The following is a 27,633-nucleotide window of genomic DNA, read 5'->3' on the forward strand; positions in this document are numbered from 1 at the left end:
ATTGTATGCGGAGATGCTGAAGGGAATGGGCATTCCGATGTCCAGACTCAGTTCCAGCAACATGAGTTTCCATGGAGTCATTCCTTGGAAGAAGGCTGAGCCACTCGGCCAAATTGCTCTTGATGTGGTTTTCGGCGATTCAAAGCATTTCCGCAAAGAAAAGTTAACATTTGAAGTTGTGGATTTCCAGAGTGCTTATCACACTATTTTGGGCAGGCCAGCTTATGCACGATTCATGGCTCGACCATGTTACGTGTACCTCAAATTGAAGATGCCTGGTCCCAAGGGTGTGATCACCATCACTGGCAATCAGAAAAAGGCAGAAGAGTGCTTTCAGAAGGGCTCAAAGATTGCCGATGCTCATATAACAGTGGTGGAGCTGCAGGAATACCAGAAAAATGCAGATCTGAGTGATTTATTGCGGGCCAAGAAGCCCGCCACAGAGTCAGCGTTCTAGTCGTCTGGTGAGACGAAGCCCGTTCACATTCACCCGATCGACCCCAGTGCTGCTCCGACTCATATCTCCACAACACTCGACTCTAAATAGGAAGAAGCACTCATCCAGTTCCTCCGTGAGAACTGGGACATCTTCGCATGGAAGCCTGCTGACATGCCGGGTGTTCCCAAGGGGCTGGCTGAGCATCGTCTACGAGTTGACTCAAAGGTGAAACCTGTCAAAGAACATCTTCGACGGTCCGCCGTCCAGAAGAGAAAGGCCATTGGCGAGGAGGTGGCTCGGCTCCTTGCAGCGGAGTTTATCCGAGAAATTTACCACTCCGAGTGGCTCGCCAATGTCGTCATGGTCCCCAAGAAGGACAAGTCACTTCGCATGTGCATTGATTTCAAACATATCAATCGGGGCTGCCCAAAAGATCATTTTCCTCTTCCCCGCATCGACCAAATAGTCGACTCGACTGCGGGATGTGAGCGCCTGTCTTTTTTAGACGCTTTTTCCGGTTACCATCAGATCCGTCTGTATGGACCCGACGAGATCAAAACAGCTTTCATCACTCCATTCGGGTGCTTCTGCTATGTCACCATGCCATTCGGCCTCAAGAATGCCGGAGCCACGTTCATGAGGATGATTCAGAAGTGTTTACTCACTCAAATCAGTCAGAACATGGAAGCATACATGGATGATATTGTGGTCAAATCACGGAAGTGTTCCGACCTGTTGACTGACCTCGCTGAAACATTTGCCAATCTCAGGAGGTATTATATCAAGCTTAATCCATCAAAGTGCACATTCGGAGTTCCTGGCGGAAAGTTACTCGGTTTTCTCGTTTCTGAACGAGGAATCGACGCCAACCCAGAAAAAGTTGGCACTATTCTCCGAATGAAACGCCCCGTGCGTGTGCACGATGTCCAGAAGCTTACTGGATGCTTGGCCGCGTTAAGTCGATTCATCTCTCGCCTCGGTGAAAAGGCATTGCCTCTTTGCTGACTGATGAAGAAGTCACACAAGTTTGAGTGGACTCCAGAAGCTGATGCAGCGTTTGCAGAGCTAAAAGCTCTGCTCTCCACCCAGCCGGTGCTTGCTGCTCCAATCAGCAAAGAGCCTTTGTTGCTTTACATTGCAGCCACAGGATAGGTCGTCAGTACAATACTTACGGTCGAGCGGGAAGAAGAAGGGAAAGCCTTCAAAGTTCAACGCCCAGTATATTATCTTTCCGAAGTGTTGACCCCATCGAAGCAAAGATACCCTCATTATCAGAAGCTTGTATATGGGATTTACATGACCATGAAGAAGGTTGCTCATTATTTCTCTGATCATTCCATTACAGTCGTCAGCGACGCCCCATTGCAGAGATTCTGCACAACAGAGATGCGACTGGTCGAGTGGCAAAATGGGCGATTGAACTCCTTCCCCTTGATATCAAGTTTGAGGCAAAGAAAGCCATTAAGTCCCAAGCAGTAGCAGATTTCATCGCCGAGTGGATTGAACAGCAACTACCGACTCAAGTTCACTCGGAGCACTGGACCATGTTCTTTGACGGGTCTAAGATGTTGAATGGTTCCGGTGCTGGGGTGGTATTGGTTTCCCCCCGAGGAGATAAGCTCAGATATGTGCTTCAGATCCACTTTGATTCCTCCAACAATGAAGCAGAATATGAAGCACTTTTGTATGGGTTGCGCATGGCCATTTCACTCGGCGTCCGTCGCCTTATGGTTTATGGCGACTCAAATTTGGTGGTCAATCAGGTGATGAAGGAGTGGGACGTCAGAAGCCCAGCCATGACTGGTTACTACAATGTAGTAAGAAAGCTTGAGAAGAAATTTGAAGGGTTAGAGCTCCATCATATACCCCGACTGAAGAATCAAGCGGCTGATGATTTGGCAAAGATAGGTTCCAAGAGAGAAGCCATTCCCAGTAATGTGTTTTTGGAACATATCCATACTCCATCAGTTCAGGAAGATCCTTTTATCGAAGAAGCTCCGCAGCCAAAAAGTGTCACAGATCCGACTGAAGTTGAAGTTCCAGCGGTGGTCGACCTGATCATGGAAGCGTTGGTCATCACTCCTGGCTGGATAGAGCCGTACATCACATATATCTTAAGGAAAGAGCTCCCAAAGAATGAAGAAGAGGCTCGACAGATCGTCCGCCGATCCAAAGCCTTTACCGTGATAAAGGGACAGTTGTACAGATCATCACTCGTGACTGGAGTTGGTCAAAAATGTATAACGCCAGAAGAAGGTCGGATAATCCTTGACGATATCCACTCGGGGACCTGTGGCCATCATGCGTCCTCTCGAACCATTGTGGCTAAAGCATACCGAGCAGGATTTTACTGGCCAAGAGCAAATGAAATGGCAAAGGAGATAGTCGACAAGTGTGAAGGATGTCAATTTTACTCCAATATGTCACACAAGCCCGCCTCAGCCTTGAAGACCATTCCACTCGTCTGGCCTTTCGCTGTATGGGGATTGGATATGGTTGGGCCACTAAGAACAGGCAGAAGCGGCTTCACCCATGTGCTGGTGGCAGTCGACAAGTTCACTAAGTGGATTGAAGCTAAACCCATCAAGAATCTTGATGCCGGCACTGCTGTCAGCTTCATCAGGGAGTTGATATTCAGATATGGAGTTCCACATAGCATCATCACTGATAATGGGTCAAACTTCGATTCCGACAAATTCAGAGCCTTTTGCACATCTCAGGGCACACGAGTCGACTATGCTTCAGTTGCTCACTCCCAGTCGAATGGACAGGCAGAATGAGCAAATGGTTTAACTCTCAAAGGGCTGAAACCCCGACTGATGCGCGGTCTCAAGCACGCGACTGGTGCATGGGTCGACGAACTTCCGTCAGTACTTTGGGGATTAAGGACCACACCTAATCGGTCGACTGGGAGAACTCCGTTCTTCTTAGTCTATGGAGCTAAAGCAGTCCTGCCGAGTGACCTGCTTCACAACGCACCTCGAGTCAAACTCTACACTGAAGATGAAGCAGAGCAAGCCCGACAGGACACAGTCGACCTTCTAGAAGAAGAAAGAGAGATGGCCATAATCCGATCGACCATTTATCAGCAGGACTTACGTCGCTTCCATGCCAAAAATGTGAAGAGTCGAGCCTTCCAAGAAGGAGATTTGGTTCTCCGAGTGGATCAGCAGAAGCCACACAAGCTTGCTCCTACTTGGGAGGTCCCTTCATCGTCACCAAAGTTCTCCACAACGGGGCGTACCGCCTTTACAATGTCGGTCACCAGATTGACGAGCCCCGAGCATGGAACACGAAGCTGCTCCGCCCCTTTTATACTTAAGTATTCACTCGGATGAGATGTAATAAAAGTACTTTTGTAGTTTATTTATCAAAGACAAGAGTGTTATAATTTTCCTAGTGATTGTTGTTACTCAGTCCCCCAGTGGGTGGCTTAGCTGCGAATCCGTTTCGCCTAAGTTTGTAAAAAAAAATCCTTGACGAGTGGTGAGCCAGTCTCCCACTCGGGGGCTTAGCTGCGAATCCGTTTCGCCTAAGTACTTTCAAATCCTACCGAGTGGTGAGCCGGCCTCCCACTCGAGGGCTTAGCTGCAGTCCAAGTACTCGCCTAAGTTTAACAAAATCCTGCCGAGTGGTGAGCCAGCCTCCCACTCGGAGGCTTAGCTGCAGTCCAAGTACTCGCCTAAGTTTAACAAAATCTTGCCGAGTGGTGAGCAGGCCTCCCACTCGGAGGCTTAGCTGCAGTCCAAGTACTCGCCTAAGTTTAACAAAATCCTGCCGAGTGGTGAGCCAGCCTCCCACTCGAAGGCTTAGCTGCAGTCCAAGTACTCGCCTAAGTTTAACAAAATCCTGCCGAGTGGTGAGCCAGCCTCCCACTCGGAGGCTTATCTGCAGTCCAAGTACCCGCCTAAGTACAAATACAATGTGCGCTCCGCAAGGAGGACGAGGTGCAGGTCAACTTCTACCTTCTCCTTCCGATCTATGCCACAAATACAATGTGCGCTCCGCAAGGAGGACGAGGTGCAGGTCAACTACTACCTTCTCCTTCCGAGCTACACCACAAATAAAATGTGCGCTCCGCAAGGAGGACGAGGCGCAAGTCGACTGCTACCTTTCCTTCCGAGCTATGCCACAAATACAATATGCGCCCCGCAAGGAGGACGAGGTGCAGGTCGACTGTTACCTTCTCCTTCGGAGGTACGTCACAAAAAATCCTACCGAGTGAAGAGCAAACCTCCCACTCGGGGGCTTAGCTGCAGCCCAGTGCTCGCCTAAGTTTTTGAAAATCCTACCGAGTGGAGAGCAAGCCTCCCACTCGGGGGCTTAGCTGCAGCCCAGTGCTCGCCTAAGTTTTTGAAAATCCTACCGAGTGGAGAGCAAACCTCCCACCCGGGGGCTTAGCTGCAGCCCAGTGCTCGCCTAAGTTTTTGAAAATCCTACCGAGTGGAGACCAAACATCCCACTCGGGGGCTTAGCTGCAGCCCAGTGCTAGCCTAAGTATGAGATTCATTCCGCTCTGCAAGGATGACGAGGTGCAAGTCGACTGCTACCTTCCCCTTCAGAGCTCCGCCACAAATACAATGTGCACTCCATCCCGATCTGCAAGGACGCAAGTCGACTGCAATCTGTGCTTCATTCCTACCTGCAAGAGTGCATCACAAGCACAAGCATATATTCCGAGCGAAGAACAATGTTCGCTCGAAGACAAATGCAAACATATTCAACGGCAAACCAAGTTCAGATAGCATCCTACGGATCCAGAAGTGCTCAGGCACCAAGCCTGTTAAAGTTTACCGGTTACAAACCACTCGGCATTCCGAGGCAAATTTAAGGCATCAAGCATAGAAGTTTTTACTCCTCCTGTGGAGGACTGGAAGGCGCGACAAACTCGTCCAGGTCGATTCCATCTGCAATCCGAGTGGCAGCAGCAATGAAGGTGTCCATGAAAGATCGGAAGTCATTCTTCTTGGTATTGGCCACCTTGAGAGACGCCAGCTTGTCCTCTCGCGCGTCCTTGCAGTGAACATGGACCAGAGACAGAGCAACATCACCACCACACCTGGCAAAAGACTTCTTCCATTCTTGCACTCGACTTGGAACTTCGTTCAGTCGAGTCATCAGAGACTCGAGGTCATTCTGAAGTGTTTCCCCCGGCCAGAGTGTTGTGTCGATGCGCGACATTGCAACCTTCAGTCTAGCAAGATAGTCGACCACAGCAGCAACACGAGACTCCAATCGGAGCACGTTCATGGCGGCTTCATCCTTCACAGGAGAGTTGATGGGATCCAGGCTTGTCTCCACTCGACCAGTCTCTTCCTCAAAGTTTTGGCAGAACTCTGTATACACAACCCAAAGATAAGCCAGCAGTTTTGTGGTAAGTCCATAATTACAAGCCAGTCGGATACAAGGGATTACCTTCAAGCATGAGGAATAACTTCTTGGCGAGCCCTCCCAGATAAACCTCTAGATCATTCTTCTTTCCCGCTAGTTCGCTAGCCTTGTCGCTCAGGGCTATCTTATCATTCTTCAGTCGACTGACCTCCTTGTTGGTCGCGTCGAGAGCAGCTTTCAGATTGGTATTCTCCTCTTCAAGTTTGCTGATTGAAGCCAGCTTTTCTTCTGCGAGTTTCATCTTGTCCGAAGCCGCTTTCTGCGCCTCGGCGAGGTCAAGGTCCTTCTTCTTCAGAGCATCCTTCAGTTTATCTGCAAAATGACAGTGAGATCAGACTCAGGAATGGACAAGAAATAAGGGCAGTCATCAAGGTTCTCACCAAACATACCTTTTGCCTCCTCCTTCGCCTTCGTGAAGTTCTCCTGGACAAGCTTCACATCAAGTTCGAGCTGGATATGCTTGTTCTCCAACTCACTATAACGAGCCACAAGCTCGCAAGATTTCTGCGAAAGATCAATTGCCAGACATCAAAGATAGGTCACTTCCGAGTGACTAAGAGAAAAGTCATAGCATTTCTAAGACTACATCCAAATCAAAATATTCAACTGTAGTCTCGGGGACTACACCCAGTGGGTGCACTCAGCGTGCCCCCACTGGTTCTATCGGCTCGGGTCGATCAGTCGACCAAAAGAGACAAAAAGGCTAACTGCCAGCAGTTAGCCATAGTTTAAAAAAATGTTCTTCAGACCATAGTCGATTGCCAGCAGTCGACCATGGTCTCGGGGACTACACCCAGTGGGTGCACTCAGCGTGCCCTCACTGGTTCCATGATTCCATTCGACCAGATCGAGTAGAAAGTAAAGAGAAAAAGTTCAAGGTATAAAGACTATAGTCGACTGCCAGCAGTCCACCATAGTCTCGGGGACTACACCCAGTGGGTGCACTCAGCGTGCCCCCACCAATCCAGATATTCAATCGACACACCCAGTGGGTGTACAGATACTAAGATCTTCAGAAAGAAAAGTTTTCAGGTACCATATCCTAACAGAACAAGCGATGATCAACTAACCTGGACATTGCTCTGAAGGGCTGAACTTGCATCATAAGCCGCTTGGCTAGCGTCTCAGATCGCCTTCACCTGCTCCATCATGACCCCCGCCTGGCGTATAGCTTTTTTAGCAGCACCTGCTTGGTCCTCGGGGACGTGGTGGGTGGAGAAAAGGGAAGGCGGATCAGCACTCGACGACGAAGGGCGAGCACTCGTCAACGGCATAGCAAAGGACACGGTAGTCCGAGTGACATTGCCCCCCTCCGGAACCAGCGTCTTAGGTGCTGATACAACCTGAGCGGTCTTGCCAGCAGACGTCTTCCTGTTCCTCCTCTGCCTCAATGGCTCCTCATCGTCATCATCAGGGAGATCAATGATGATATTAGGTGGAGCTACAGAAAAGATAAAGTTAAAAATGAAGATCCTATCGACCGAAAGCAAAACTACAGAGATCATACCAGGGTTGGAAGTGACAACATCCTCCATTTCTTGATCTTCATGTCTGGTTGAGGTCTCAGAAGTAGCAGTACTGCGATTTCAGAAATCAGTCGGTCAGCGAACGAGTCGACCAAGAGTGTATCCATGTTAAACAAGAAAACACAAGTTATGCCATTACCCAAAAATAGTGGGAATCACCATCCTCATCTTCAGCAGGGCCTTCGTCGGTTTTGATGACGCCGCTCGGGGATGCTTCGGCGCTTTCTCAGTCGGCGCCGAAGAGGTCGTCCGAGGATGTTTGGTCGACTGCCCAACAGGCACGGCAACCTTGCCACGCTCGACTGCAGGGTCATGGACGAGCTTGGATCGTCTTTCAGTATGGGGAGGATCGACTTCCTCCTCCTCTTCCTCATCAGAGCCGGCATCTTCTTCACCCTCCTCGCCATCGGATTCCCACTCCTCCTGACTTTCACCCCCGCTCCCTTCCTCCTCTTCGGGCTGTTCTTGCACCCCATTGGGCATCGAATACATCTCGGTAGTGACCTGGAAGACAACAAACAAGACAAAAGTCAGTCGACCGAATTGTAGCAAAATGGAATGAAGGAAACATGATTATGGTCGGAGGCAAGTGATTAGACCTTGTCTGGTTCGTAAGACTGGTCGAGTGGCGGGATCCTCCTGGCTCCACGGGGGTTATCTTTGTTCCCTGTGATGGCAGTCATCCACCTTTCCAGTGTGGCATCGTCGACCTCCTCTGGGTGGACCCGAGTGGTGTCTTCGGTACCAGAGTACATCCACATCGGGTGGCCTCGATATTGAAGTGGCTGAATGCGCCATCAAAGGAAAACCTCCAGAAGATCCATGCCAGTCACCCCATCACGGATGAGCTGGACTACACGCTCTACCAACACCTTAACCTGAGCCTTCTCCTCCGGGACCACCTTCAGAGAGGACGGCTTGTTCACTTGGTCCATGGAGAAAGGAGGGAGTCCAGTCGACGGCCCTGGCGTCGGCTGGTCTTGGCAGTAGAACCAGGTCGACTACCACCCTCGGACTGACTCGGGAAGGATCATGGCTGGAAAAGCACTTTTACTCCTCATCTGAACTCCACATCTGGATTACTTGGGTTTTCTCGTCACTCGGACTAGCCTTTTTCACCGTCTGAGAGCGACAGGTGAAAATGTGTTTGAAAAGGCCCCAGTGCGGCCGACAACCCAAGAAGTTCTCACACAAGGACACGAAAGCAGCGAGATAGACGATAGAGTTGGGTGTGAAGTGGTGGAGTTGTGCCCCAAAGAAGTTCAGAAATCCCCGAAAGAAAGGATTCGGCGGTAGAGAAAACCCGTGGTCGACGTGGGTAGCTAAGAGGACGCACTCACCCTCCTGAGGCTGCGGCTGCCACTCCTTCCCCGGAAGCCTCGCTGATCCATGAGGGATCAGTCCTTCGTTGGCCAGGTCGTCGAGGTCCTACTGGCGGATGGTCGAGCGGATCCAGTCTTCCTGGATCCAGCCTTGCGGCAGACCGGCCCGCAACGAGGATCCACCCCGACTGGTCGCCCTCCCCTTCGCCTTCGCCGTTGCCTCTTCGCCCGCTCCAAAGCCACCGTCTTCTCCTTCACCATCGTCGCCGGTGAAGCAGACACAGAGCAACAGCGCTGGGATGGTGGCGAATGCAACAGGTGAATCTGAGGAAGAGGGAGGGGAAAATGAGGGCGCACTGTTCAAAAAAAAACCCATCCGACGCCTTATATGAAGTCTCTTCCAAGTGGCTGACTGGTAGGCCCGGGCGATCCTGTCAAATCCCGCAACAGTCGCGCGCACGATACGTGGCAAAAAAGGTGGCGCGAAGATCGAGGCGTCCCTGACTTATCCCATCCGAGTACCACGGCCTCCTCCGCTTCGTGCGCTGCCCGAAATTCAGATCCCGCTAAATCCGCGAACAGCAGAGCAACTTGTCAGACCGCAGATTTCCTCAGATCCATCTCTCGGAAATCTCCAAGCACAGAAAAGTCACTCGACAGATACAAAGAATGTATCAAGGCGACCGAAAAAGAAGTTGGTGCCGTCACTTAAAGTCATTGATCCAGAACAAGACATACTCACAACACGAAAAACGGGTCAGAAGAATTCTCAACTCCTTCCTCACTCAAACCTCGATCCATTCAGGGGATAATGATGAAGCCATGTACCTAGGGTAGGGTCATAGACCTATCCAAGGTACCCTCCCCAAGGACATCTATAGTAGAAACTACCTTTCAGTTGACCTGGAAGGATTCCACTCGACGGACTCGAAGACACTCGACCACGAAGCCATTCACTCGACCACCAGGAGACCTAGAGTCACTCTGCACGCAAATTGTCTGTTATTAAGTAGTCTTTATGGTAATGATAGCACTTTATGTAGGGCGTTACCAGTAACGCCAGACCTTAATGTACCTTAAATCCCTTTGTCGGTGTACTAAAGTAGGGGTACCTTAGTGTCCCGAACTTGTGCACGGGCAGTCGCAGCGTCCCGCGGCAAGGCTTGCCGGGTGCTCGCCAAAATCCTCTGTAGTTCCTATTGATGCCATTCAAGAACAAAGTGTTTTAACTGAGAAGACAAGACTCCGGCAAGATAAGCTTGCCGGGAAGGACAAGGCCCCGGCAAGAGGAGCTTGCCGGGAAGGCCAACCAAGGCGCTTCAAAGAACTTGCCGCGACGCGCCGCGCGTCCCGGCAAGACCCGACGAGCGACAAGCTTTCGGGCGCGACAAGACAACAACCGCGGCAAGGCGCTTGCCATGGTGAAGCCACCACTCTGTGCCCACGCTCCAGCGCACCCGTCGACGTGTCGCCCTGAGACCATTCCAGACGCACGTGGCGGGAAGCTGTGCAGCCAAGCGGTGCGAGGTGGCAAGTGGAGACGATGAGAAGGCCATCGTGGCAAGCGGTGGCGCCCCTAACGGTCGCTTTTCTGCACTGTTTAGGCGACACGGACGGGCATTAAATGCTCTTGTCCCCTGCCGTCAGAGTTAGGTAGGGGGCACTGTAGATAGCAGTTGTACCAACCATCCTTTTTACATTTGTACCCTTGCCTGCGTTGCCACCTGTCGGTGACCCCTTGTGCCTATAAAAGGAGGCCCATGCGCAACTAGGGGGGGTTCGACTCATTCGAAACTAGAACACTCCCACGCTCTCAAGCAAGAGCATAATACAACAACAAAGCAGCAGTAGGAGTATTATCTCTCCGGAGAGCTCCGAAGCTGGGTAAAAATCGCTCGCGTGCTCCGCCTCGATCCGCTGTTCGTGCGCCCTCCGCTCCCTGCCGGACCGAAAAGGGGCCCTGCCCCATAGGTGTTCGTTTCCCACGACATCTTTGGCGCGCCAGGTAGGGGGCGTCGAGGTTGTGTGAACCCGATCCGGCGTTCACGTGAGCCAGTTCATCATCATCTTCATCGACATGCCACCGAAGAAGAAGGCTTCGGAGGTGGCTGCTCCGACCGCGTCGATCCCACCACCACCGGAGCAAACGGGCGGTGGGGTAGACGCCGGCGGAGGAGCGGGCGCCGACGAGGGAGCTCATGTCGTTACCAGATCCAAGGACAAGGCCCCGCAAACTTCGGCGTCCGTACACGCACCGCGCCCATCTCAGGAGGCGCGGGATCGACAGCGTCATGGTGCTCGCAGCACCGTACTCGCATTAGAACAAGGCCAAGCTGGTGGATCTCGGGGCGTTCAAGACCAGCATGCACGCCAGCATGCTGGCACGAGTGAAGTACGGTCGCCTGGACGGGGTACTGCTCCTTCCAACCCAGTTGGAAGTCCGAGCATATCCCGCTCCTCGCGCCGTTCACCGCCGCCACCGAAGACTCCAGAAGAAGCGTTGGCCCGAGCTCAACTGCTCCTGGACTACCCTCCAACGGCAGACAAGATCGACGATTGGAGGGCCACTATCCAGAGCCTCATTGGCTTCGCCAACGGCGACACTCCCCGGCAACCGAGCATATCGAAGCCGCGACAAGACGCCCAGACGCGAGCCGATGGCGACAAGACCGGTGGAGGTGCAACCACCGTGCACTCCCCGCCCCGAAGGCCAAGATCGCCGACTCGCCGGATCAACCACGACACCGACTCCACGGCGTCATCAGATCCACGAGCTCGTCGCGATCAACGCCAAGTTCTTCAAGAATGACAACACGAAGACGCTCGCACCCGCATCGAGCATCGAAGAGAAGCGCGGTGTCAATCAGACCAGCGCGCTGGGCCCGCTGTTGACATGCATGCGCCAGGGGAACCAGGCGACTTGCCGTACGCGGTAGGTTGCCCTGCGTTTACTCGTGAGCTGCGGCAAGTCCATTGGCCCAGTACCAAGAACTTCAAGCCAGATGTACCGGAGAAGTACGATGGCAGGTTGCATCCGTCGGAGTTCCTCAGCATCTACACCATCGCGGTGCAGGCTGCCGGAGGGCGCGACGAGAAGATCCTCGCCAACTACTTCCCATTGGTGCTCAAGCCCAACGTCAGATCTTGGCTCATGCACTTGCCGGACAACTCCATCTCCTAATGGGCGGATCTGTGCCATCAGTTTGTCGGCGCCTTCACAAGCGGCCACAAGCCTCATGGCCAGGAGAGCGATCTGCATCTGCTCGCCCAGAAGGAAGGAGAGCCCCTGCGCAAGTACATACAAAGATTCAGCCAAGTGCAGTGCAACATCCCAGACGTCCACCCTGCTGCGGTTATCAGCGCGTTCCATCAGAACGTGCGAAACCGCAGGATGAGGGAGGAGATGGGGATGTGCAAGATTAGAGACGTCAGTGAGCTATATGCCCTGGCCGACAAGTGTGCACGTGCTGAAGAAGGAAGAAAACTCCCCGGAGAGAACACAGGAGCAGGGGGGTCTGACAGTGAGGACGCTGCCCCGACAAAGAAAACCGGTGGCGGAACAACAGAAGAAGGAAAGGCAAAGATGTGGCAGCTGTCGAGCAGTCCGGCAACGGAGGTGGCGCCAAGGAAGCAGAACTTGTGGCGGCCGCCGACAAGCAGGGCAGCTCCGACAAGCAGTATTGCAAGATTCACCGTACCAAGGGCCATGATCTCCGAAGTTGCAAGAAGGTCAAGCAGCTCGTTGAGCTGCAAAAGGCTGAGTACGAGCGACGCGATAAGGAAAAAGCCCAGGAAGGTACGGGCGGATCCGGCAAGAAGCGTCCCGGCCGGGGAGGACGCCGCGGCAAGGCCAAGCAGCGGCAAGGAGACAGGCCTCCCCGTGGCCGCGACAAGGATGAAGATGAGGATGAAGATGAGGACATGGATGATGATGAGGCCGACGAGCAGGAGTTCCAGAAAGCAGCAGAGGTTCTGTGCATTGACGGTGGTGCTTCTCTGCATACCTCGCACCGCCAGCTCAAACAGTGGGTTCGAGAAGTTAATGCAGCAGAACCATCAGTCGAGTCGCGCAAGCCCCTGAAATGGTCCAGCACGCCTATCATGTTTGACATTGAGGACCACCCTGATCGCATCACTGCGGTCGGGTGCTTGTCGATGTTGGTTTCACCAACTATCCGCAACCTCAAAGTCACAAAGATGCTAGTTGACGGCGGGGCCGGCTTGAATCTGATCTCCTCCGCGGTACTCCAGAAGCTCCAAATCCCCGACAGCGAGCTCGAAGAGACTGGTACTTTCCAAGGAATCAATCCGGGAAGGAGCAAGCCGAAGGGGAAGATCACGTTGCCAGTGACGTTTGGCAGCGAGCTTAATTTCAGAACAGAGAAAGTCACTTTTGATGTTGCTGATTTCCCATTGCCCTACAATGGAATACTTGGTCGGCCAGCGCTCGCCAAGTTCATGGCAGCATCCCACTATGCCTACAACGTGCTAAAGATCCCATATCCGATAAGTGTCATCTCTATCCCTGGCGACAAGAAAGATGCCCTTATCTGTACCGACAAGATCTACCGGGAAGCAGCAGCCGCAGCCGAACGCAAACCACTTGCCGCTGAAGCTCCTGGGGGGAAGAAGAAGACTAAGTCCGGCAAGAGCTCTGATGCCCACTCCGGCAAGCGCACCTCTTCGGAGTGCTGCGCTACCGTCGAGGACACACCATCGAGCTCCACCGGCAAGTGTAGGAAGGCGAAGGCAGCTCCGCCAGAGACCAAGAAAGTGGCCGCCAAGGAGGACGACACTGGTGGTACCTTCACCATCAGTGCCACGCTTGACCCTAAATAGGAAAGCGCGCTCATTGCTTTCCTACGGGCGAATGTCGATGTGTTTGCATGGCAACCATCTGACATCCCCGGTGTTCCCAGGAAAGTAATTGAGCACCACCTTGCCGTCTGTCCTCACGCGCAGCCCGTCAAGCAGAAAGTCAGAAAACAAGCAGTGGAGCGCCAAGAATTCATTGCAGAAGAAATCAAGAAGTTGGAAGCAGCAGGCCTGGTCAGAGGAGTGCTCCATCCAACATGGCTGGCCAATCCTGTAGTCGTGCGCAAGGCGAACGGAAAATGGAGGCTTTGTATAGACTTCACTGATGTTAATAAAGCTTGTCCCAAGGATCCATTTCCCTTGCCGCGCATTGACCAGATTGTTGACTCCACGGCAGGGTGTGATTTTCTTTCATTTCTTGATGCATATTCAGGATATCATCAGATCTTCATGGCAGAAGAGGATGAGGAGAAAACCGCATTCATTACTCCATGTGGCACATACTGCTTTGTACGGATGCCTTTTGGACTAAAGAATGCTGGTTCAATATTTGCAAGGGTAGTTCACGAAGCTTTTGAGCCACAGTTGCACAGATATGTAGAGGCGTACATGGATGACATAGTGGTCAAGAGCAAAGACAGAACAACTCTGATTCAAGATTTGGACGAGACCTTTGCAAATCTGCGCAAGATCAATCTCAAACTCAACCCCGAGAAGTGCGTGTTTGGAGTCCCTTCCAGCAAGCTTCTCGGGTTCTTTGTGTCTCGGCGAGGGATTGAGGCTAATCCCGACAAGATCAAGGCCATTGAGCAGATCGAAGCACCGAAGCGCGTCAAGGATGTACGAAGGCTTGCTGGCTGCGTGGCTGCTCTCAATAGGTTTATCTCTAAGTCTGCTGAGCGCGCCCTGCCATTTTTTAAAATATTGAAAAAGGCAGGTCCAATGAAATGGACTCCAGAAGCGGAGGCTGCGCTGCAGGACTTGAAGAGATACTTGTCCTCCACTCCAATACTTGTCGCACCTAAACCACAAGAGAAGTTGCTGCTATATCTAGCGGCAACCAATCAAGTGGTTAGTGTTGCGTTAGTAGCGGAAAGGGAGGCAGATGATGAGCCAGCGGCCACGGCAAGTGCATCCAGCGCCAAGCAGGGGGCTTCCCCGACAAGCTCTGATCCCAGCAAGGATGAATCTGTGCAGCCACAACAAGAAGCAGAAGAAAATGGTGCAGGGCCCGGTTTACTTTGTCAGTTCCCTTCTGCAGGGGGCTAGATCAAGGTACTCTGGTGTGCAGAAGTTGCTTTTCGGCCTTCTCATGGCCTCGAGAAAGCTGCGCCATTACTTTCAAGCACATGAGATCACAGTTGTCACTCGCTTTCCGTTGAAAAGGATATTGCAGAACCCAGAAGCAACAGGCAGGATTGTCGAGTGGGCACTGGAATTGTCAAGCTTTGGCCTCAAGTTTGAGAGTACTTCAACTATCCAGAGCCGAGCATTGGCAGAATTTATAGCAGAATGGACGCCAACACCTGATGAAGAAACTCCAGAGACGAGCATCCCCGCCAAGGAAGCAAGCAAAGAATGGATCATGTACTTTGATGGTGCCTTCTCGCTGCAAGGCGCCGGTGCGGGCGTATTACTTGTCGCACCCACCGGAGAGCACCTCAAGTACGTCGTCCAGATGCACTTTCCCAAGAAGCAAGCGACAAACAATACTGCAGAGTATGAAGGTTTGCTTGCCGGACTTAGGATCGCGGCAGACCTTGGGATCAAGAAGCTTATTGTCAGGGGTGACTCGCAGCTTGTCGTCCGCCAAGTGAACAAAGATTATCAGAGTCCGTTGATGGAAGCCTACATTGATGAAGTGAGAAAGTTGGAAGAGCATTTTGACGGCTTACAGATGGAACATGTCCCAAGAGCCCAGAACGATGTTCCCGATAGCCTGTCAAAATGCGCTGCATTAAAGTTACCTGTGGAACCAGGGATCTTTGTGCTTAGGCTGACTCAACCATCTGTGATACCATCAACTGGACAGAGCAAAAAGAGAAAGTTGATTTCCGATGACTACTTTCCGGCTGAGCTCCCCGAAGCCGCCGCCAAGAAGGTCCCCAAGATCAACACCAAGAGTGCTGAGGAGCAGTCTGCTCCGACAAGCCCTAAGGTTTGTTCCGTTGAAGCAGACGCTCCCGACAAGTTTTGCTCCGGCAAGCTTGCCGGGGAACATCAAGCTCCGGCTGAACCACATGTTCTTGCCGTAGAAGCAAATGTTCCCGCAGCAGCATTTGTGCCTTTAATCCTTGTTGTTGAGCCACAAGCTCCGGCATGGGCGCAGCAGATTGTCCGTTTTCTTCAAACAGGAGAACTTCCCGAAGAGCAAGAAGAAGCAGAGAGAGTAGCCCGGCAATCAAGTATGTACCAGTTTGTCGATGACATACTGTACAGAAGGAGATTCAACGGAGTGAAATTGAAGTGCATTCCCCGGGAAGATGGACGGAAACTGTTGGCGGAGATACATGGAGGCATATGTGGTCATCACATTGGCGCAAGAGCACTTGCCGGCAAAGCTTTCCGGCAGGGTTTCTTTTGGCCAACAGCCCTCCAGGATGCAACTGCACAAGTAACCAAGTGTGAAGCGTGCCAGTTCCATTCAAAGCAGATACATCAACCAGCTCAAGCAATCCAGACGATCCCTTTATCCTGGCCATTTTCGGTCTGGGGGCTCGACATCCTCGGCCCCTTTCCCCGAGCTGTCGGGGGCTTTGAGTACTTGTATGTCACAATCGACAAGTTCACAAAGTGGCCGGAAGTGGAGGCAGTGAGGAAGGTGACAGCACAGTCAGCAGTCAAGTTCTTCAGGTCCATTGTTTGCCGTTTCGGAGTCCCTAACAGGATCATCACCGACAATGGCACACAATTTACGAGCCGCACCTTCATGCAGTACGTCCAAGATCTTGGCGCCAAGGTCTGCTTCGCTTCTGTTGCTCACCCAAGAAGCAACGGTCAAGCGGAGAGGGAAACGCTGAAGTGCTGCGCGGGCTCAAGACCAGGACTTTCGACAGGCTGCACAAGTGCGGAAGGAGTTGGATCGAGGAGCTGCCAGTGGTTCTTTGGTCGATCAGGACGACGCCAAATCGAGCCACTGGCCAGACACCTTTTGCTGTAGTCTATGGAGCAGAGGCATTTCTCCCCACGGAACTCGTATACGGATCGCCTCGAGTGCTCGCTTATGATGATCTTGAGCAAGAGCAGCTGCGACAAGATGACGCGCTGCTCCTTGAGGAAGATCGTCTTCAGGCTGTTGTACGAGCTGCTCGATATCAGCAAGCTTTGCGCCGCTACCATAGCCGCAAAGTCAATGCCAGAAGTCTCAAGGAAGGCGACCTTGTTCTTCGGCGCGTTCAATCCGCTAAGAATTCCAACAAGTTGACGCCGAAGTGGGAAGGCCCTTATCGGGTGAAACGAGTCACTAGGCCTGGCGCCGTCCGCCTTGAGACCGAAGATGGCTTTCCGGTTCCTTCGCCCACAAGTTCACCGGGGGGAGGAGTAGATAATGGTGTGGACTGAGCATCGTTCAAAGGAGTATAGCCTTGCCGGGACGCAGACGACAGAAAAGCTAAGTTGCCAAAGTTTGAGCACAATCAGTTTTAAAAATTTCTGAAGTTATCTTCCTTGAACGACCGTGCTTTGTATGGAAAACCTGTGCGCGGAGGAACCGACTCGCGGCTAGTTGCGCCCTTACTTTGTTTCGAGTCTGCTCAACAACTTAAGTGTGCTGCGACTAGTTGCGACAAGGTTTCTTGCCGGAAGCAGCACCGCCAGCAGGCTGCTGATGTTCCGCACTCAGCGCTCGCGGCAAGGGTGCCTTGTCCGGCAAGTTCCCTAAAAGCGTAGGGTAAAAACATACAAAGGAAGGAATCAAGTAAAAGGAATAACATAGCAAATACTGCCCAAGATAAAGTTATATTACAAAAATGACTTGCCGCGCTCTAATAGATTGTTCCTGTGACATATATGGCAGCGGCAAGAAAGAGAAAAAAATGGGCGGCCTAATCTACGCGGCCACCATCAACCCTCCTGACTTCATTCACCTTGTCCACAATGGGTGCGACAAGGGATTTGAGCTCTGCAAGATCGGCACCCGCCGGCAGCTTCTTGAGGACGTTGGTGAGGTTGAGGCCCGGATTGCGGAAGAGCACCTTCACCAACACCTTCTCCAAGACTCTAGAGCAGATTGCGCGTGACTTGTCAGCCAACTGCCTTGGGATCCTTTCCCGGAGTTGCTGGAGAGCCGTCGCCACGCCCTTGAAGAACAGAGTGAGCTTGGCGCTGGGCTGGAGGTTTTCGTCAGAGGAATACCCGAAGCCCTCCAGTTCCAGCTGCGTCAGTTCCTCGTCAATAACTGCAGCAATGTTGACGAGGCCCTCCGTCCAGAGCTCCACGGTATCCCTGAAGGTGTTCTGGGTTTCGGCGGCCCTCGTCAGCAGCGCCTCATTGGCCTTGAGCTCCTGCTTCAAGTCCACCTCCCGCTTCTTGGCGCCGTCCAGCGTCTCAGTCAGCGTAGCCAGCTTCAGCTCGAGATCGGCATTGGCGTCCTTGGCGGCGTTCAGCTCCCTGCCCTTCTCAGAGAGACGACCCTGCAGCTCACCATGGGCAAGGGCGTCCTTCTCATGCTCACGCTGAAGCACGGCAAGCTCTTCATTCTTTGCTTTGAGGGTGGCTTCCAGCTCTGTCACCTTCACCTCCAGCTCCTTCTTGGCGGCCTCGGCAGCTGCAGCAGCATCTTTCGCTTCCTTGAGGGCCCCGCCAAGTGTCCCCTCGCGCGCGGCAAGCTCCTCCTCATAGCTGTCCAAGTTGACCTTCCGCTGCGTCAGCTCGCCTTCTCGCGTGGACATCTCCTCGGCGGCAAGCCGCTGCTGCTCTTCGGCTTCTGCCTTCTCGAGGAGGAAAGCCTTCCGCGCCTCGACAAGCTGCGCCCTTTCCTCTGCAATAGACCGGAGGGCCTCTTGGTTGCGGCTCTGGAGCTCCTCCGCATGCTTTTCAATGTCCACTCCCGCCTGCGCGACAAGCGCTTCCCGGGACTCCAGTTTTGCTTGTCGGGCGCGGTAGAGTGACACCAGCTTCCGGAGCAGCTGCTCCTCCTCGGACTCGCCGCTGCTGCTGCTTGGCGTGTCAACTACTGTCAGCCCGGCGGAGGCGAGCACTTCCCCGTCAAATGCCTCTCCTTTAACCGGCGCCCTGGAGCTCGACGCCCAGGGAAGCTTGATGAAGACACCCTCGCCGGCCTTCAAGTAGGCGTCGGGCTGCGGCTCTTCGGAGCCCGGCGCTGCATCAGCGGCGGAGGGATCGGCGGTCGGTGTAGCACCTTGTGCTCCTGCGCCCTCAGGGTCGTCAGTGCGATCGCCGGACCCCTCGCCAGCTCCTGCGCCAGCAGCCTTGGCGGCCTCTTCGCCGGCGGGATCATCAGCGCCGGCCTCTTCTTTAGTAGTAGCGGCATCGTCAGTATTGCCGCGCACGTTCTCCTTGCCGGTGGCCTCGGTCTCCATTGGCTCCGCGGACGGAGGATCTGAAGACAGGAAAGGGGAGAAAAAGTCAAGCAAATATCCAAAAAAAAGAAGATCAGAAGAAGAAGAACCAAGGGAAGTTCTCTGACAAGAAGGATTACCTGTGCTACGCTCTATAATCATGGGCTCCACCACCGGGGGATCACTGGTCCCGTCCCTTGCCGGAGAGCGCTCCCTTGCCGGTGAGTCATTCCTTGGCGGCGTAGTGGAAGCAGATAGCACCTCAGGGGCGACCTCTGCTTGTTCCTGGTGAACCTGTTCTGCTCCTACACAAGCAAACCAACAATCAAGATATCAACAAGGAAAGAACACCCATGCGCGCCTGACAGCGGGAAGTAAAATTATGAACTTACGCTGGGGGCTGCGCTGGGGGCTGCTTCGGGGAGAGGTTGCCGGGTCCAACAAGGTGGTCTCGGACGCGTCCTCTACTGTCACAGCGGGATCGTCCTCGATGACAACCACGGGGACCTTGGCCCTCTTCGCCGCCCTCTAGGCCAGAGTCCTGGAAAAGGACAGGGTTCAGAAGAAAGCAGATCAGATACAAGACAAGAAAAAGCAAGAATTAAAGAAATATAAGTATGACAGAAAGAAAGTCTTACTCGTCCTCCTCTTCTTCCTCCTCGTCGGGGCTGAGCGCGGAGAGATCGAAATCTGGTACTCTTTCAGCGCGACGAGGCGGAGGGGTAGGCTCCCTTGGACGCTTGGCGGGAGCTGCGGCAGGATCGGAAGCGGCGGCCCGAGAAGACCCCGCTCCAGTTGCCGGTGCAGCGTGAGATGCTCCCGCGGCAACGGTGCTTGTCGCGGTAGAGCGTGTCCCGCGGCACGGCGGCTGTTGGCCCGTCTGCCGCCCTGCTGTTTCTCCGGTCCTGCGGAGGCGCCTTCTTGGTTGAGCTAGGGGTTGCACTGAGGGCTCCGCTTGCGGCAAGTTGCTTGAAGACGGCTGGCCACTTGCGCCCCCGGCGGGTTCGCTCGCTTCGGCTTCGGGCTCTCCCTCGCCAGCGACCTCCCCGACAAGCTCCTCTCGGTCGGCAAGGCTTGCCGCCTCGGCTGCCTCTGCCTCCTCTAAAGTAAACCCGAACTTGCCCGCGGCGGCGGCCGCCGCCACCTCTTCTGCCCTGGTGGCGATATGCCGCATCTCGTCGTCGGTGGTGTCGCGGGTGAGGATCCTCTGCTCGTCGACACGGATCGCCACCTCCACCAAGTCGTCGAAGAATTGCTGCACGACGTCGTCGGCGGGCTCCTGCCAAGTTGGGATAATCCCATGCGAGTCGCACTCCGGCATCATTGCGCGGATGCGGTCAAGCTGGGAGTTATTGCACAACGGGACGACGCCCTGCGGCAGCCTGAACCACTCAGGATGGTTGGGGTCGTGCTTGAACAGTTCCTTGAGCGTCCCGTCCAACTCCAAAACAGTGAAGTTAAAATTGAGGCCTGGGCGCAGCCTCATGATATCCGCCGGACCCCCGAACAACCAGGCGGGTCTCCCCCTCTCCTACAGAGGGGCGATGCGGCGGCGAAGAAAGTCCGCGCCAACAGCCCCTACAGTGAGCCCGGCAAGCCTGAGCCGCAAGATCCGGGTGGTGGCGATCTTCAATCTAGCATCATCCGCCGCCAGGGCGCTCCAATCGCCGCCGCGCACTACTCGGGCTTGGTGCAAGTTGGTGAATGGATGCGGGTTCTCATCAACAATCCAACACCACTTTGCTCTCCACTCCTCCCATTTGCTACGGAGCTCCCCCTCCAGATAGACCTCCTTCATGCCGACTCTCGAGATCCAGGCGATCCCGCCAGCTAAGGGCTCTCCTTTCTCGGCCCGGGGCATGAAGTAGTGGCGAAAAAGGGCAACGTTTGGGTGGATTCCGACGAAGTTCTCGCAGAGATGTGCGAAAACCGCCATGGTCAGAACGGCATTGGGGGTGAAGTCAAGGAGATGAAACCCGTAGGTATTCATGATGTCGCAGAAGAAATCAGAAAAGGGTGGGCAGAGCCTGCAATAGAAGAACAATGGGAAGAAGGGGTATCCTTTTGGACACCGTTTCGAGGTAGAAGCTTCGGCGGAGAGTACCTGCGTACGCGGATGCGCCCACGTCTCCGTCGACCAGAAGAGATAGAACCACTCCCGCAGCTCCTTCGCAGAGAGCTCGGGGGGGAAAAGTGCTCGCTCCTTGCGCAGCGCCTCAAGCCACAGCGCCTCGGCCGACTTCGCACCCTTCCCGGTCTTCGGAGCCATAGCGGAGGCGGTGGGGAGAGCGGGGGCGTTGGCGGCGACGGCGGCGACGGGCGGCGGAGCGCTGCTCCCTTTCGGCTTTGGGAAGCGGAGGGGAGCGGTGGAGATTTCTGAGGAGGCAACTGCAGGTGGCGAAGGTGGGGGAACGGCCCCTGTTTCCCCTACTTATAAAGAGGAGGAGGTGAACGTTACGCTTTTTCCAAATAAAGAATCACCCACGATCTCTCCCACGACGCCGCGTTTGACGCGTGCCGTTACGGGAGGGCGCGGTGGATACGGAGTCAGGTATGGTGTGGACCCAGGCCGCGCGTGCCCGTGCCCTGTTTTGGGCCTGGCCCAACAGCGCTCGGCACCGTGTGTGGCCCAGGCCCGGGGGCTCCTGTCGGTGTACTAAAGTAGGGGTACCTTATTGTCCCGAACTTGTGCACGGGCAGTCGCAGCGTCCCGCGGCAAGGCTTGCCGGGTGCTCGCCAAAATCCTCTGTAGTTCCTATTGATGTCATTCAAGAACAAAGTGTTTTAACTGAGAAGACAAGACTCCGGCAAGAGAAGCTTGCCGGGAAGGACAAGGCCCCGGCAAGAGGAGCTTGCCGGGAAGGCCAACCAAGGCGCTTCAAAGAACTTGCCGCGACGCGCCGCGCGTCCCGGCAAGACCCGACGAGCGACAAGCTTTCGGGCGCGACAAGACAACAACCGCGGCAAGGCGCTTGCCGCAGCGAAGCCACCACTCTGTGCCCATGCTCCAGCGCACCCGTCGACGTGTCGCCCTGAGACCATTCCAGACGCACGTGGCGGGAAGCTGTGCAGCCAAGCGGTGCGAGGTGGCAAGTGGAGACGACAAGAAGGCCATCGTGGCAAGCGGTGGCGCCCCTAACGGTCGCTTTTCTGCACTGTTTAGGCGACACAGACGGGCATTAAATGCTCTTGTCCCCTGCCGTCAGAGTTAGGTAGGGGGCACTGTAGATAGCAGTTGTACCAACCATCCTTTTTACATTTTTACCCTTGCCTGCATTGCCACCTGTCGGTGACCCCTTGTGCCTATAAAAGGAGGCCCATGCGCAACGTAGGGGGGGTTCGACTCATTCGAAACTAGAACACTCCCACGCTCTCAAGCAAGAGCATAATACAACCACAAAGCAGCAGTAGGAGTATTATCTCTCCGGAGAGCTCCGAAGCTGGGTAAAAATCGCTCGCGTGCTCCGCCTCGATCCGCTCTTCGCGCGCCCTCCGCTCTCTGCCGGACCGAAAAGGGGCCCTGCCCCATAGGTGTTCGTTTCCCATGACACCCTTGTAACGTGGGCTGACTGGGGTCCTGGCGCACTCTATATAAGCCACCCCCCTCCACAGGCACAAGGGTTCGCACCCCTGTAACTCATACGCATATAATCCAGTTGACCGCCTTCGGGCTCTTGAGACGTAGGGCTGTTACTTCCTCCGAGAAGGGCCTGAACTCGTAAATCCCTTGCGTGTACAACTACTCCATAGTTAGGATCTTGCCTCTCCATACCTACCCCCCTATTCTACTGTCAGACTTAGAACCACGACAGTCGATGCGAGGGAGTGGGAACGGATCTTGAGGGCAGGCCTTGTTGAGGTTGGTGAAGTCGACGCACATGCGCTCCTTTCCCCCCTTTTTCGGCACAACAACTGGGTTTTGCCAGCGATTCGGGGTAGCGAACCTCACGAATAACACCTGCCGCCTCCAGCTTGCGGGTTCCTTGGACGATGAAGACCTGCTTCTCGGTGGACTGCCGCCTTGCTTTCTGCTTCACGGGGCGTACATTAGGGCACACATTCAGGTGATGCTCAATCACCTGCCTTGGGACCCCCGCTAGTTGCTTGGGTTCCCATGCGAACACATCCTTGTTCGAGTGCAGGAACTTCACCAGCGCCTCCTCTTGGTCGGGGTCGAGATTGGCACCTATGGTGAAGGTGGCGCCAGAGGACCCGTCCTCCTCAACTGGTACCTGCTTGGTCTCCGCCTTGTCCTGGGTGAACATCTGCTTCTTCTTGGTCGGAGCAGCCCCCTTGGCCTTGGAGGTGTTCGCGCCGGCGGGTTGCGCTGTCGCGGCTGTCTTCAGGGCGAGCTTGAGCGCCAGCAGAGCATCCTTGGTATCTCTAGCTACGATGAGGACGCCGCTGCTCCCGGGCATCTTTATGAGGTTGTAGGCCGGATGGGTCGCTACCATGAACTGAGCCAAGGCGGGGTATCCAAGGATGGCGTTGTATGGGAGGCCGATGTGGGAAATGTCGAAGTTGACCAGCTCCGTGGGGAAGTTGTCGTGGGTGCCGAAGGTCACAGGAAGGCGGATCTGCCCCAGGGAGCTGGAGGAACCGCCTCCGACACCCGAGAAGGGCTTGCTGGGTCGGAGCCGCTCCAACGGTACATGAAGGAGGCTGAAGGCCTCCACCGAGAGCATGTTGAGGCCGGCGCCACCGTCGATGAGGGTCTTGGTGACGGCCACCTGGCAGATGGTGGGCATGCAAAACATTAGGAGCGCACCCGAGCAGGCGGTGTTGACGGGGTGATCGTCCGAGTTGAAGGTCAGGTCGGCTTTGGGTGCCGCCCAACCTGGAGGAGCTCCTTGCTGCGTGAGGGTCGCGCCGATCTGGCAGAAGAACGGCTTGGCGTGGCGGTCTGAGGGTGGCGCTGAAGGAAATATGCCCTAGAGGCAATAATAAAGTTATTATTTATTTCCTTATATCATGATAAATGTTTATTATTCATGCTAGAATTGTATTAACTGGAAACATAATACATGTGTGAATACATAGACAAACAGAATGTCACTAGTATGCCTCTACTTGACTAGCTCGTGAATCAAAGATGGTTAAGTTTCCTAACCATAGACATGAGTTGTCATTTGATTAAGGGGATCACATCATTAGGAGAATCATGTGATTGAATTGACCCATTCCGTTAGCTTACCACTTGATCGTTTAGTATGTTGCTATTGCTTTCTTCATGACTTATACATGTTCCTACAACTATGAGATTATGCAACTCCCGTTTACCGGAGGAACACTTTGTGTGCTACCAAACGTCACAACGTAACTGGGTGATTATAAAGGTGCTCTACAGGTGTCTCCAAAAGTAAATGTTGAGTTGGCGTATTTCGAGATTAGGTTTTGTCACTCTGATTGTCGGAGAGGTATCTCTGGGCCCTCTCGGTAATGCACATCACTATAAGCCTTGCAAGCAATGTAACTAATGAGTTAGTTACAAAATGATGCATTACATAACGAGTAAAGAGACTTGCCGGTAACGAGATTGAACTAGGTATTGAGATACCGGCGATCGAATCTCGGGCAAGTAACATACCGATGACAAAGGAAACAACGTATGTTGTTATGCGGTTTGACCGATAAAGATCTTCGTAGAATATGTAGGAGCCAATATGAGCATCCAGGTTCCGCTATTGGTTATTGACCGGAAACGTGTTTCGGTCATGTCTACATAGTTCTCGAACCCGTAGGGTCCGCACGCTTAAGGTTTCGATGATAGTTTTATTATGAGTTTATGAGTTTTGATGTACCGAAGGAGTTCGGAGTCCCGGATGAGATCGGGGACATGACGAGGAGTCTCGAAATGGTAGAGACATAAAGATCGATATGTTGGACGACTATATGCGTACATCGGAAAGGTTCCAAGTGGTTCGGGTATTTTTCGGAGTACCGGGGAGTTACGGGAATACGGGGAAGAAGTATATGGGCCTTACTGGGCTCTAGGGGAGAGAGAGAGAGGCAGGCCGCCCCCCCCCCCAATGACTAGTCCAAAGTGGACTAGGGGGAGGGGCGGCGCCCCCTCCTTCCTTCTCTTCCCTCTCCCCCTTCCTTGTCTCCTACTCCTACTACATGGAAGGGGAGGAATCCTACTCCCGGTGGGAGTAGGACTCCTCCAAGGCACGCCATAGGGGCCGGCCCTCTCCCCCTCCTCCAATCCTTTATATACGGGGGCAGGGGGGCACCCCATAGACACAACAATTGATCTCTTGATCTCTTAGCCGTGTGCGGTGCCCCCCTCCACCATAGTCCTCCTCGATAATATTGTAGCGGTGCTTAGGCGAAGCCCTGTGACGGTAGAACATCAAGATCGTCACCATGCCGTCGTGCTGACGGAACTCTCCCTCGACACTCGGCTGGATCGGAGTTCGAGGGACGTCATCGAGCTGAACGTGTGCTAGAACTCGGAGGTGCCGTAGTTTCGGTGCTTGATCGGTTGGGCCATGAAGACGTACGACTACATCAACCGCGTTGTTCTAACGCTTCCGCTTTCGGTCTACGAGGGTACGTGGACAACACTCTCCCCTCTCATTGCTATGCATCACCATGATCTTGCGTGTGCGTAGGAATTTTTTTTGAAATTACTACGTTCCCCAACAGTGGCACCCGAGCCAGGTTTTATGCGTAGATGTTATATGCACGAGTAGAACACAGGTGAGTTGTGGGTGATACAAGTCATACTGCTTACCAGCATGTCATACTTTGGTTCGACGGTATTGTTGGATGAAGCGGCCCGGACCGACATTACGCGTACGCTTACGCGAGACTGGTTCTACCGACGTGCTTTGCACACAGGTGGCTGGCGGGTGTCTGTTTCTCCAACTTTAGTTGAACTGAGTGTGGCTATTCCCGGTCCTTGCGAAGGTTAAAACAACACTAACTTAACGAACTATCATTGTGGTTTTGATGCGTAGGTAAGAACAGTTCTTGCTCAGCCCGTAGCAGCCACGTAAAATTTGCAACAACAAAGTAGAGGACGTCTAACTTGTTTTTGCAGGGCATGTTGTGATGTGATATGGTCAAGACATGATGCTATATTTTATTGTATGAGATGATCATGTTTTGTAACCGAAGTTATCGACAATTGGCAGGAGCCATATGGTTGTCGCTTTATTGTATGAAATGCAAACGCCCTGTAATTGCTTTACATTATCACTAAACGGTAGCGATAGTCGTAGAAGCAATAGATGGCGTGAACGACAACGATGCTACGATGGAGATCAAGGTGTCGTGCTGGTGACAATGGTGATCACGACGGTGCTTCGGAGATGGAGATCACAAGCACAAGATGATGATGGCCATATCATATCACTTATATTGATTGCATGTGATGTTTATCCTTTATGCATCTTATCTTGCTTTGATTGACGATAGCATTTTAAGATGATCTCTCACTAATTATCAAGAAGTGTTCTCCTTGAGTATGCACCGTTGTGAAAGTTCTTTGTGCTGAGACACCACGTGATGATCGGGTGTGATAGGGTCTACGTTCAAATACAACGGGTGCAAAACAGTTGCACACGCAGAATACTCAGGTTAAACTTGACGAGCCTAGCATATATAGATATGGCCTCGGAACACGGAGACCGAAAGGTCAAGCGTGAATCATATAGTAGATATGATCAACATAGTGGTGTTCACCATTGAAAACTACTCCATCTCATGTGATGATCGGACTTGGTTTAGTTGATTTGGATCACGTGATCACTTAGATGACTAGAGAGATGTCTGTCTAAGTGGGAGTTATTAAGTAATATGATTAATTGAACTTAAATTTATCATGAACTTAGTCATGGTAGTATTTTGCAAATTATGTTGTAGATCAATAGCTCGCGCTGTTGCTTTCATATGTTTATTTTGATATGTTCCTAGAGAAAATTGTGTTGAATGATGTTAGTAGCAATGATGCGGATTGGATCCATGATCTGAGGTTTATCCTCGTTGCTGCATAGAAGAATTGTGTCCTTAATGCACCGCTAGGTGACAGACCTATTGCAGGAGCAGATGCAGACGTTATGAACGTTTGCCTAGCTCAATATGATGACTACTTGATAGTTTAGTGCACCATGCTTAACGGCTTAGAATCGGGACTTCAAAGACATTTTGAACGTCATGGATCATATGAGATATTCCAGGAATTGAAGTTAATATTTCAAGCAAATACCCGAGTTGAGAAATATGAAGTCTCCAACAAGTTCTATAGCTAAAAATGGAGGAGAATCGCTCGACTAGTGAGCACGTGCTTAGATTGTCTGGGTACTACAATCGCTTGAATCAAGTGGGAGTTAATCTTCTAGATAAGATAGTGATTAACAGAGTTCTCTAGTCACCATCACCAAGTTACTAGAACTTCGTGATGAACTATAGTATGCAAGGGATGACGAAAACGATTCCCGAGCTCTTCGTGATGTTGAGATCGACGAAGGTAGAAATCAAGAAAGAGCATCAAGTGTTGATGATTGACAAGACCACTAGTTTCAAGAGAAGGGCAAAGGGAAAGAAAGGGAACTTCAAGTAGAATGACAAGCAAGTTGTCACTCCTGCGAAGAAGCCCAAAGCTGGACCAAAGCCTG

General features: G+C 53.0%; 1 pseudogene; it reads left to right on the forward strand.

Moving 5' to 3' along the window:
• Window positions 1–2,859: 2,859 nt before the first annotated feature.
• LOC119279610 overlaps window positions 2,860–27,633 on the forward strand; it is a 116,759-nt pseudogene continuing 91,985 nt past the window's right edge.

This window comes from Triticum dicoccoides, chromosome 3B, assembly GCF_002162155.2.
Source record: "Triticum dicoccoides isolate Atlit2015 ecotype Zavitan chromosome 3B, WEW_v2.0, whole genome shotgun sequence".
Lineage (NCBI taxonomy): Eukaryota > Viridiplantae > Streptophyta > Magnoliopsida > Poales > Poaceae > Triticum > Triticum dicoccoides.